This window comes from Nannospalax galili, unplaced genomic scaffold (assembly GCF_000622305.1).
Source record: "Nannospalax galili isolate Female #2095 unplaced genomic scaffold, S.galili_v1.0 scaffold191, whole genome shotgun sequence".
NCBI lineage: Eukaryota > Metazoa > Chordata > Mammalia > Rodentia > Spalacidae > Nannospalax > Nannospalax galili.
Window position 1 is genome coordinate 1,706,929 of NW_008331484.1, and position 13,017 is coordinate 1,719,945.

Consider the following 13,017-nt stretch of genomic DNA (forward strand, 5'->3'; position numbering starts at 1 on the left):
ATATATATATGTAAAGTCACTGCTACACTACTAAAAATAAAAGCCTACACAATGGGATATGAAGATGGTTGGAAACAAGACAAAAATGCTCCTTAGGGGTCACAACCTGGATCTGCATCATGCTCCAGCCCTTATAGTCTGTTCTCTCACTTGCAATCTGAAATTTTTTCCAACTTTATGGGATCATTTTAAGCTGTAAAGTAAAGTAGGTTAGATTCTTTCTCCTCTCTAAGAACTCTGGGTATTCTGAAAGCACTCTGAATCTCATGCTTTTCCCCCATTGCTTCATAGATTTTCTTTCCCTAAAACTCTCCCACTTTGAACTGCCAGATTAAGCAATTAAAAAGCAAAATCCAGTTAAATTTGAATTTCAGAGAAGCAATAATTAATTTTTAGTATAAATGTGCACCAATAGTTGTATGAGATGTACTTACATGTGGGAAAAAAGTATTTGACGTGTCTTTGTGATCCTGCTTTAATCGAATGACCTGCATTTTACCCTGACCACTCAACCCCCATCCCAGTCTTTCCCCATAATGGACGTGGGGCTGGAGTGTTAACAGTCTGCCCATCTTTAAAGAGCATGCTCTTTATTCTATAATCCAGGCCAAAGAGGGAAATGCGAAGGCTCTGTGGGAAGCCGCTCCCTGTGAGGCAGTGTTGTTTGTTCCTTTTTGACACTGACCCTTTTAGCTAAATAGGACAAGTCAGCCACTGCTTCCCTCCCATAAACGTGTCACATCTGGAGACTGTTTTTATCCCTCTCTTACTGATTTGAAATTATGATATTGTCTCTTAGTAAACAAATCCTACAGGTCTAGTCTGCTTATCACCTGTCTTGAATCTAGGTTTGTCTTAGTTCCATGAGGAAACTCAACAGGGGAATGTTGGTAAAGAATACACCAACTCCTAAGGATTTAATGGCAAAAATGCATCAAAACTAGTCAACAAATCACTGGACCCTTAAGTTTCAGCTTTCTCCTCTAATGAAGAATGGGGGAGACCAAAGAAAGAACCCCCATAGTGAGCACATCCTGTTTGCTGTCTCACCTATTTACAATCTGCTACAATTTAGAAGGCAAAAAGGGAAGCTTGGACAAACAAGATGTCAGATCAACGTCTCTGAGAGCTGGCTACTCTGAGCTAAGCAGATACCAGCTATCTGAAAGAGAGGAGAATACCAGACGTGTGATTTTTTTCTGTGTAACACTTCATAATACCCTTGTTACCAACGGCTATCATTTTATTGTGAATATAACTATAACTGAACTGTCAACTAATGTTCAATCAGCCATTGCTGTTGCTTCCAAATGTGCTTTCTGATGAGCAAAATACCTGAGTTTACTCTCAAAGAAGGCCATGGCACCTTTTATTCGTCTCAAAACTTTAATATGGGGGTTGGAGAAATGGCTCAGTAGTTAAGAGCACTGGCTCTTCTTGCAGGAGACCCAGCATTGAATTTCAGCACTGACATGGAGGCTAACAACCGTCTATAACTCCAGTTCCAGGGGATCTGATGACGCCCTCTTCTGTCCTCCCAGGACACTGCACAACATGGGTACACTTATATACATGTGGGCAATATATTCATACACATAAAATAAATAAAACAAAATAAGATAAAATAAAACTTTAATATGATTTCCTCCAATTATAGTAAGCTGGTCTTCTATAGAGAAGAAACCCCAGAAAATTTGAATGTTTTTAGTAAGAGTGGCTGTCTCTGAGGCGAGTAACAACTGCTGCAAATTTGGTGAAATTTTTGTGTCCACAAAAGAATCACTTACAGCAGGACATGGTGGTATGCCTGTAATCCCAGCACCTGGAAGACTGGAGCCTGGCATGTGCTGTCTGAGACCCTGTCTGAAAACAAAACGTATTAAAGGAATCATTTACAGACCTGAAATTTAGTGCATAGATAAATGGAGTGTAGATCAGATGCACACACCCCAAGTGCAGAACTGAGGACTAAGCCCTGTTAGTTCCATATGTAGGCTACCTCCTTTCAAGGGACCCCATGACTTTGAACTTGCATGAAATTTCTTTGGGGTCAAGTAAGCACAGAGAACTTGGAAGCCTCTGATGAGCTTGTTCAACCCCATGGGGAAATCAGAGAACATGTGCCTTTCGTGTAGTCCAAGGACAAGATCTCAGACCTCAGTCTTGAGGCCTCAGGACAGTACAGCCCTGGGTCACAAGTACTCCAGCTCTCAATGTCCCATTTGTTATTCAGGACAAGTCACATTGCTTTCAATTACTTCTGGTTTAAATCTGTCCGGGGTGGGTCGGTGTTGTTTCATTATATCTGCTGGTTTCATTATATCATGCCGATGAGCATGATGAGCACGTTGCTTTGCTAATTAAAGTTTTAGCTAATTTCAGTCTCCTCTTAATAGTTCCCTTTTAGAGGTGGGAGGAGGGAACAGCACCACAGAGAGGGGTCTGCCTGAGAAGGAGCTCTACGAGTTTCCTTTCTGTACTTCAAAAGACATCTTTTTGCCAGGCCTTGTACAGAATTCCAAAAAACCTAAGTTAAAAATATTTATGCAGAGCTGGGCATGGTGGCGGACGCCTTTCATCCCAGCACATAGGCAGAAGCAGGTGGATCTCTCTGAGTTCAAGGCCAACCTGGTCTACATACCAAGTTCTAAGCCAGCTGGGGCTACAAGAAAAACCCTGTCTCAAAAAGACAAAAAAACCAACAACAACAACAACAAAAAACCCATTATGCAGATAATTTAGGAAGACCACAAGTCAAATTACTCCTCTGAAGAAAAAAACAAACAGCTGTTCAGCTTCTGGAAATTGCCAGAAAAGACAGACCCAGAGGTTCACTGGCCAAAGACTGGGTCTTCAGGAACTGAGGTCACCCCTTCTGGTCTTCCACTTTTCCCTCCTCCCTCCATTATCTGCTCTCATGCGGGAATGGCCTCTGGACCCTTGTCCTCCATTTTCTCTTCACATGTGTATGTTTGGGTATGTTTTCAATCGGGCCTTCTCTACTTTGTTTCTCATATGGGGTACAACACCTGATTCTTTCAAAGGGCCTGACTCTGAAGAGAAAGTAGGACATCTACTATCACCTGTTCTTGCTATTTGTCAGCATGTCAACACAAGATGTACTCCTCTGCAGCTGCCTACTTCCCTAATGAGACTCAGAAGTTACCAACCAAGCTGGAGGTATGGCTTAGCAGTAGAGAGCTTGCCTGCATACACAAAGCTTGGTTTAATGTCCCATATCACCAAAGAGGTAAACCTAACTGAAAGGCTATTAGTGTCTCACAGAAAGTCAAGATAAGGTACATAGCCAAATCACAAGGTCTAGAATGCAGCAGAGCCCTCTGGGACAACTCAAGCCAGGAGCTTAGACATCCCAAGGGCATTCTTTTTTCTTTTGTCCCTGTTTCTGCTCTGAATATTCTTTTTCTAAAGATTTTGTTTATTAATTAATTTATTTATTTATTTATTTTATTGTTATTTTATGTGTACTAGTGCTTTGCCTTCATGTATGTAAGTGTACCATGTGTGTGTGATGCCCTAAAGAGGGCATCAGATCCCCTGGACCTGTCATTACAAATTTTAGCCACCATGTAGGTGCTAAGAATCAAACCTGAGTCCTCAGCAAGAGCAGCCAGTGCTCCCAACTGCAGAGCCATCTCTCCAGCCCCCTGAATCGTCTTTATACAGCAAGAAAACAACGATCTACCAGAGTTTGCAAAATTTTATTTGCAGCACATACAAGTTCAGAATGAGGCCACTTGACCTCCGGGGCTTCCAGATTCAAAAATCCAAACAGGGAGTGTCATTGGCCACACTTTGCTTCCCATCATCCCACTCCTGATGAACAGAGGGGGAAAGGAAGTGAGGGAATATTTGAGGGATTTCCCAGAAGGAAGGTGCTATGTGAATAACATAAAAATCTATAGCGTGAACCTTCCTCACTTATCTCTGAGACAGAAGCCTGTGGGATGGGTAATCAGCCTTGCTTTAAACCCTTCCCTAAGGTGTGTGCTCTGCCACTGGGTAAACTCCTGAGGGTGGCCAGAGACCAACGTCATCCTATTGCTCTTCAGAATTTTTGCTGTTGTTGCTCTTTTTTGTTTCCTTAGGTTTTTTGCGGCAGGGTCTTTCACTAAACCTGCAACTCATTGATTTTAAGTAGGCTAGCCAGTGAGCTCCAGGGATTCACACACACCTGGCCCTGGGGTTACACACACATACCACTGCACCTATCTTTTAAGTGAGTCCTGGAGATCTCAACTCAGGTCTTCATGCTTGCACAGCAGGTACTTTACCAATTAAGCTATCTTCCCTAGTCTGAAAACACTTTTTTAAAATTTGCTTTGTGATTTATTGGAGTATTATGAAGTAATGAAAGGTCCAGAAGTCAATTGCTCCAATATTTCACTTTTTGTTGTTTGTTTTATGTTGTTTGTTTGTTTGTTTGTTTTTGAAACATGGTCTTATTATATAGCCCAGTCTGACCTGGAACTCACTATGTAGCCTTAGGTGGACCTCAAAAAATCTTCCTGACTCAGCCCCTGGAATGCTAAGATTGTAGGCATATACCAGATGCCTGACAAAAAATACTGTTTGCAAGCCCAGTATAGTGATGCAGACCTTTAATCATAGAACTTGAGAGGCAGACACAGTCATATTTCTGTGAGTTGTAAACCAGTATGGTCTACATAGTGAGTTCCAGGCCAGCCGGGGCTACACAGTGAGACTTTGCTCCCTCCTCCTCCCCAAAACCCTACTGTTTTCAATTAATACAGAGATTTAGTAAATCTAAGTACTTTTGTAAAGAGAGTTTGAAGGGAAAAAATGATTGTGAGATGCCCTGAGCATAACTATTATGGTGATTACTTCATGACTGGAGACCCATTACTAATGACGTAGCTGTATTAATTCCTCTTGATATCTAGGAAGGGGCTGGGAGTAGTCCTTATCTGATATTTTCCATTGTTTGGAGATTCTAACAGAGCACAGCTAATTTATATATCTGTGACAAAGGAATGCTCCTCCTCTTCAACTGAACATGCAGCTCTGGGAAGGGCACACATGGGGCAGTGAAGGAGAATGATAACACACCCTAGGCTGCCAGATTGGCCAAATCAACCCTGGAAATCAATGGGGTGACAGATGTTGAAACCAGACTGCCTTCACATTCAAGTTTTCCACACTGTAAAGTCTCCCAAGTTCTTTTCTCCTTGGGATGAGTGAATTACTAATTTACTCATTTGTACACACACCCAGATGCATATACAATATGTTATTCAATTTTCGCTTCCAGCCACTACTCTTTATGATAATAAAAACTGCTCTGAAGCTGGGAATGGTGGAACATACCTTTGATCCCAGTACTTGGGAGGAAGAGGCAGGCAGATCTCTGAGTTGGAGGCCAGCTTGGTTCATACAGAGAGTTCCAGACCAGCCAGCACTATACAGTGATACTCTAAAAAAAAAAAAAAAAAAAAAAAAAAAAAACCCAGCCCTAAAAAGAGATACTAAAAAAAAAAAAAAAAAAAAAAAAAATACACTGAAGTTGGGGCTAGTAAGAGTTTAGCAGGTAGACACTTGCTGCTAAACCTGATGACCTGAGTTTACATGGTGATTTCAGATGATTGAAGGTGAGAACAAACTCCTGTAAGTTGTTCCATGACCACCACACTAGTGCTATGGCATGCACATACAAAAATTTATAATATTACTATAAGAAATATTACACGGAAGTTTATCAAGAAATTGTCAAGAGTCTCCCAGCACACCTAAGTTCATATGCTAATGTGTCCTATAATATTTTCCTACTTTCAATCAAGTTTTTCTTTTTCTTCTTTTTTTATTTTATTTTATTTATTTATTTTTTTGACACAGGGACTCACTATGTAGACCAGGCTGGCCCCAAACTCACAGAGATCTGCATGAATAAACAATGTATGCATAGTACAATGTGTTTTTATTTTAGTTTTCTTTAGTATGCTTTCCTTAAGGAATCTAAAATGCCAGAAAAAATGTCATATCAGTTGGTGTAACTCTACTTTATTCTTTGAACAGGCATAATAACATGCTCTCTTAAGAATGACCTGGCTTCTTCACTTAATATTCTGCATAGCAAAGACAGAGCAATTATGGCAGGTGTATTTTACTACTGGCCTTTTGGGTACTTTATGATCTAGTGAGATAGGGGTACAGTTAAAAATAACTGAAATCCCCTGCCCTATCCATTGATCTCTCCTCAATCTTTGATTCCATTCATAGATACCACTTAGCTAAGACATATGATTGTGATATTGACTCAAGATTTTTAATTTTCCATCAGAGCTTTTACTGCCACAGAATCTCAATCAGGCTCCATTTATTCCTCAAATATTTATCGATGTCACCATTTACCAAGCCCTGTAATAAATGCCTTGACTGTACAGGTGAACAAAATAGCCATAAGGCTCCATAGTTGTAGACTTCTTTGAGAAATTTCTAATACTCAAGTGTGATTAAAACCATCCTCTGTCCTTAGTTCTCTAAAGCACATATCTAATATTTGATGAAGGCTTTTAAAAAATTTTATCTATTATTTTTATTTTATATATATACGTGTATTGCCTGCATATAGGTAAGTGCACCTCTGTCGTGCAATGCCCATGGTGGTCAGAAGAGACTGTGGGATGCCCTGGGACTGGAGCTATGGACAGTTGTTAGCTGCCATAACAGCTAACAACTAGGTGCTGGGATTTGAACCCAGGTCTTCTGCAAGAACAACCAGTATTCTTAACCACTGATCCATCTCTCCAGCCCTTCGTGAAGACTTCTAGCTTCCTTATCTTAGCATCAGTTCCTCTCTAGAAGAGAAGGTACTCTGCACCATTCAGACCAACATGACACTTTCAGGCAACATTTGAACAGTTTAGCATCTTTTTAACAAAACCAACATGGTTGCTGTGGGTCATAGTTATTTGGTATTCAAGAAATACTGACAATTGAGGATGATGTGCATACTTGTGATCTTAGCATTGGAAAGACTGCTGTGAGTTTGCTATGAGTTGGAAGGATGGCTGGGAACTGGAGGCTAGCCTGGGCTACATGAGACTATGTCTCTAAATTAACTCATTAATTAATAAGCAAACAAACAAATAAAACAGAATGAGCCTGGTCCTTCTCTGGCCCTATTCTTCCTGTCTCACTATGTGAGCTCTTCTGCACATGCTCTTCCCGTTAAGATGTTGTTTGCCATGAGTCACTTACCAGAGCTAAATTGTTGTTAGCACCATTCCTTTAAACCTCCACAAATATGAGTTAAATAAACCTCTCTTCTTTCTAAACAACCTAGCTTCAGTTATTTTGTTACAGCAACACAAAAATAAACTAAGATAGCTGCTTCCACACTACAATAACAGAAGTGAGTGGTTGTAACAAAGATCCTCTAACCCACAAAGTCAAAAATATGTACTATCCAGGGCTGGAGAGATGGCTCAGCAGTTAAGAGCATTACCTACTCTTGCAGAGAATGGGGTTTTATTCCAAGCTTCCACATGGTGGCTAACAACTGTCCCAACTCCCATTCCAGAGGATTCCATACCCTTTTCTGACTTCTGAGGGCACTGCACATCACTGGTGCACCTACTTACATATAGGCAAGACACTCATACACATAAACTAAAAATGAGATATAAAGTATTTTTAAAAACATATACTATCTAAGCCAGGTATGGTGGCACATGCCTTTAATCCCAGCACTTGGGAGGCAGAGGCAGGCAGATCTCTGTGAGTTCAAGGTCAGCCTGGTCTATGTAGATACAGGAGATACAGGAGACCCTGTCTCAAAAAGAATCTCCCCACACACACAAAAAGAAACATATACCATCTGGACATTTGTAGAAAGCATTTGCATGTGGAGGTCAGAGGAAAATTTGCAAGAGTTGGTTCTCTCCTTCCACCATTTGAGTCTCAGAGATCAAGCTCAGGTCATGTTTGGCAACAAGCACCTTTACTCACTGAGCATTCTTACCAACTCCAAATCTTTATTTCGGGGACTTTAAGTATATAGTGTTATACACATTCAGTCAAACCTAAAGAAACTTCTTGAGTAATCCTATTACTTGAGAGGCATAGTTGGAGGCCAGTTTGTGCTACACAGTAAGCTCATAGCCAGGCTGATGTTTTTATTTCAGTTTCTTTTGAGACAGGGTCTCTCTCTTGGCCCAGGCTAGCCTTGACCTCAAGAGTCTCCTGTCTTGGTTCTGAGTCTGGAATCACATGCATGTGGTACCACAGCTGGCACACCTTGTAAATTCTTATAGATTTCCTACAAAGAACAAGACAAAGGCAAAATTAGCGCTAGGCTCCATTGTGCAAGTCAACAATCTCAACACTTGAGAGACAGAAGCAGAGGATCAGGAGTTCAAGGCCAGCCACATCTACTTTGGGATTTTTGAGGCCAGCCTAGGCTTCCTGAGACCCTGTCTCAAACTAACAACAAAAAGAGCAGCAGGCCCCAATCTTAGCTGAAGAACTATTGACAGTTGATTACTACCAGGTGAGGGCAAATTGATCTTCTTTAAGGAAGAGACTCTAGATAGGCTGACTAGACCCCAGGGGATGAACTTTCACTTGGGGACATCTGGGTACACAAACTTGACTTGATTGGCCTTAACATATGTGCTGGAGAGCTTTAGTGTCAACTTGACACATGTGGGTTGAGGGAGCCTCAATCGGGGAATTGCCTCTATTGGACTGGCCTGTGGCCATGTCTGAGGGGCATCTTCTTGATGAGTGATGTGGGAGGGCCCAGCCCACTGTGGGTGGTGCCACCCCTGGGCAGGTGGGCCTGTGTTGCATAAGAAAGCAGGCTGAGTAGGGGCCGGGGGAGCAAGCCAGTAAGCAGCATTCCTCCATGGCCTGTGCTCCAGCTCCTGCCTCCAGGTACCTGCCCTGAGTTCCTACCCTGGGCTCCTTGTTGAACTGTGACCCGGCAGATGTAAGATAAATAAACTCTTTGCTCCCCAAGTTGGTAGTGGTCAGAGTGTTTTGTCACAGCAATGAAGAAACAAACTAAGACAACATATATGACAGAATGCATGAAATCCGGAGTGTGGGGGAGCATGTGGGTGGGGCGTGAATAGGGTAGAGGTATAAAGATAAGATATACCCAAAAAGTGAGGCAATACTAATAAGAGCAGCACTTACCTCTCCCCCTCCAATCCAGATTAATCCCTACCCACCCTTCAGGTGTCTGCCTAAAGATCTCTGCTGAAATAAATGCACGCCTTTAATCCTAGTACTTGAGAAACAGAGGCAGGCAGATCTCTACAAGTTCAAGGTCAATCTGGTGTACATAGACGGTTCCAGGGCTATACAATAGCCAGGGCTGTACAATGAGATCTTGTCTCAAACAAACAAACAAACAAACAAACAACAAACAACAAAAAGAACAAAACAAAATAAAAAAATCTTCTTTTCCATACCTCTGCTCTAACTCCACTGACGCCAGACTATCATTTCACTGATCTGAGATTTTTATTAGGGGGCAGATTTTAGGATAGCAATTTTGGACATGTTTATATTGTTTGCTTAAATTCTTTCTTTTCTTTCTTTCTTTGTTTTGTTTTGTTTCTTGAGACAGGGTCTAATGTAGCTCAGGCTGGTCTCACACTCCCAAATAGCCAAAGTTGACCTTGAACTTCTACCCTTCCTGCCTCCATCACCAAAGTACTGGGGGGACTAAAAGCTTGCACCATAGAGCCTGGCTCTAATTTTGCCTTCTTACCAGATTCATAAGCTATAGAACAGGTTAATTTCTGCTTGTGGATTTATCTTTGATACTTAGCCTACACCCATATATAGAGTAGGCCTCCAAATTCATGAAATGAATTGATACATACTATACAAAACATCAAGATATCTCCCAAGCTGGCAATGGAGGCGTAGAAATGAAGGTGAGCTATCTGGAGCATGCTTCCCTATCTAATGAAATCATGTGAAACTGTTCTTTCTACAGAGCTGAATTTTATAAATCAATCGACCCAAGTTCAATGTTAATAGATGAGTTTCTTTTTTGAAAATTTATTTTTATGTTTAATTACATGTATGTGTGTGTACCTGCATGTGGGTATGTGCACATGAGTACAGGTGCCAAGGAGCCCAAAGATAACAGATTTCCTGGACCTGAAGTTGCAGGTGATTGTGAGTGCTTGACATGGGTGCTGGGAATAGGACTTGGGTCCTCTGCAAGAGTACTACATGCTCCAATTACTGAGCCATTTCTCTAGCCCTAGATGTGTTTCTTTAGAGAAAACCCCCATTTTTTAGTTAGTATGAGCAATATACTTTGTTGCATTTCTTTTTCTGTCTTGATGCCAGAAAGGGAATTGTTTACATTTATTGTTTAAGTTATGGTTTAACTCTGAAATATTCCTGAAAAGATCATGTATTGAAGACTTGATCCCCAACTGCAGCAGCATAAATCCACGCTTGATGGTCTAGGCCTGTAATCTCAACACTCAGGAAGTTGAGACAGGAAGATCTTGAGCTGCAGGCCAACCTGACCTACTTAGGACACTCTGTCTGAAAACAAAGTATAAAACAAACAAATTTGGTGGCTAGGCAAGAGAACTTCAGCAAGTTTGAAGGTAGCCTGGTCTGTATGGCTAAGCCAAGGCTGTCTTGGAAAACAAACAACCGACCAAACACACAGAAAACGGAAAAAAAAAAACAAAACAACAAAAAAACCAACCAAGAAAAAACACCGAATGCTGCAGTATACAGGTGACTGGGTCATGAGAGCACTCACTTCCTCAATGAATTCATCAGTTGTTGGGTTTATAAATGAATGAACCATTGAGAGGCAGTAGGGACTTGAGGAGGTGGGTCTAGTTGGAGGAAATAGGCTACTTGGAGGTGTGCCATGCAGTGTAGGATCTCTCAGTCAGGTGTGCTGGCTCACTCAGTGAGTTAAAGGTGCTTACCACTAAGCCTGATGACCTGGGTTTGATCACCAGGACTCACATGATCGAACCGACTCCCACAAGTTGTCCTCTGACCTCCACACGTGTATGCCCCCCCAACGTGCGTGCATGCACACATATACAACCACACAAAAAAAATAAATGTAAATTTTTTTTTTTTCAAAAAGAAAGCTTGTAGGCTGGAGAGATGGCTCAGCAGCAGTTAAGAGCACTGGCTGTTCTTACAGAGGACAGGGTTCAGTTCCCAGCACCCACATGACAGCTAACTCCAGTTAGCTGTAACCCCAGTTCCAGGGGATCTGATGCCCTCTTCTGGCCTCTGCAGGCATTGCACACACCTTCTGTACTTACATACATGTGGGTAAAACACTCAGTCACATAAAATAAAATAATAACTTTAAACAATAAAGCCATATCTATCTCTTTTCCCCTCCTTCCCTCTATCCCTCTCTCTTTCCTGACTGCTATACCTTGTACTCTCTGTCTTTTTTTTAAGTTTAAGAGAAATTTTATTGATTCAAGAAATTTTACACAATGAATTTTGATAATATTCAGACCTCCTTCCCCATTTCCACCCTCACCCTACCACCCCCACTCAGAACCCAGACTTTGTGCCTTCTATTTGCAAATAAAATAACCCATCTATGTTACACAACACATCTGAACTGGATACTGGAGAAATCATGTCTCATTAGCATGTCAGTGATGTATAGTTCTTACACACAGGTGTGCCAAAGTAAGGGCCCACTCCCTTTCCTTTGCACGTCATTTTGGACCAGAAAGTACTCTCTGCCTTGCTGTTTCTCCTCACTACAGATCCTCAGTGATGGGATCAAAATATCACAGACTGAAATCTATAAAACCTTGAGCCCAATATTTGTTCCTTTTAAGTATTTCTTAATACTTAAGATAGTCTCAGGTATTTTGTCACAGAGGCAGGAACATTATCCAAACTGAGAATCTTGGTAAAAACTCTTCTTATCTCTTTTACAAGACTTATGAGGGTTTAAAAAGTTTTAATGAGTATATATTTCTATTATGCATAATAATGGGTTTCATTATATTTTCATACATACATCTAATGTATTTTAATTATCTTCACTACTCATTACCCTCTCTAGTCTCTTTCCCACTCTCGCTGAGCCCCCTCCCTCCACAACTAGTCCCCCTGTGTAAAGTACATTATATCTGTAAATTGCCCTGTGCTGTTTGAACACACTGAGAAGCTGGCTCTGAAAGCAGGGTTACCCGTCCACCCATGTCAGAGCCAAACATGCTTGTTTCAAGTGCCCGTCAAATTTCCTTATCTGGGAATGGGCTGGCCCCCCTAACTCTGTGACATGAGGGGAGAACTGTTAAACATTTCAAGTAAAAAAACTTGCCCTTGAGGCTACAGGCCGCTCTCCTACCCTCAGGCCTCTCTCTGGGGTAAGTCCATTGCCCCCTCCACGCCTTGACTTCTCCAGCCCCATTCACTCTCCCAACTCCGCAGCCATTCTCTCCTCTGAGTCTGGGCCCTGCCCCATTCCTTGTCATGGGACCCGAGACACCTGGGGAACCAATACTGCTCCCTGATCTTTTCATCCAGACCAACAGAGTACCTCCTCTGGGCCCCAGGAGCTCTGCTTCTGGGCCTGGCCCCACCCTCAACTCCCTCTGCTTCCCTGGGCCTTATACCACCCACCAGCCTTTTTCTGGGACTCTGGAGCTGACCTTTCCTCTTCTTGATCCTTTGCATCCAGACCAACCCAGCTCCTCAGTGCAGTCCCCAGGAGGCCTGGGGCCTCTTCCCACCCCATCCGCCTTTGCATCTCTTGGTGGCATGGCCACCAGCTTCTCTAGACCAGCATCTTTCCTGGGCCTGGCTCCCAGGCCAGTCCAACCCTCAAACACCAGCCTTTTTCTGGGACTCTGGAGCTGACCTTTCCTCTTCTTGATCCTTTGCATCCAGACCAACCCAGCTCCTCAGTGCAGTCCCCAGGAGGCCTGGGGCCTCTTCCCACCCCATCCGCCTTTGCATCTCTTGGTGGCATGGCCACCAGCTTCTCTAGACCAGCAT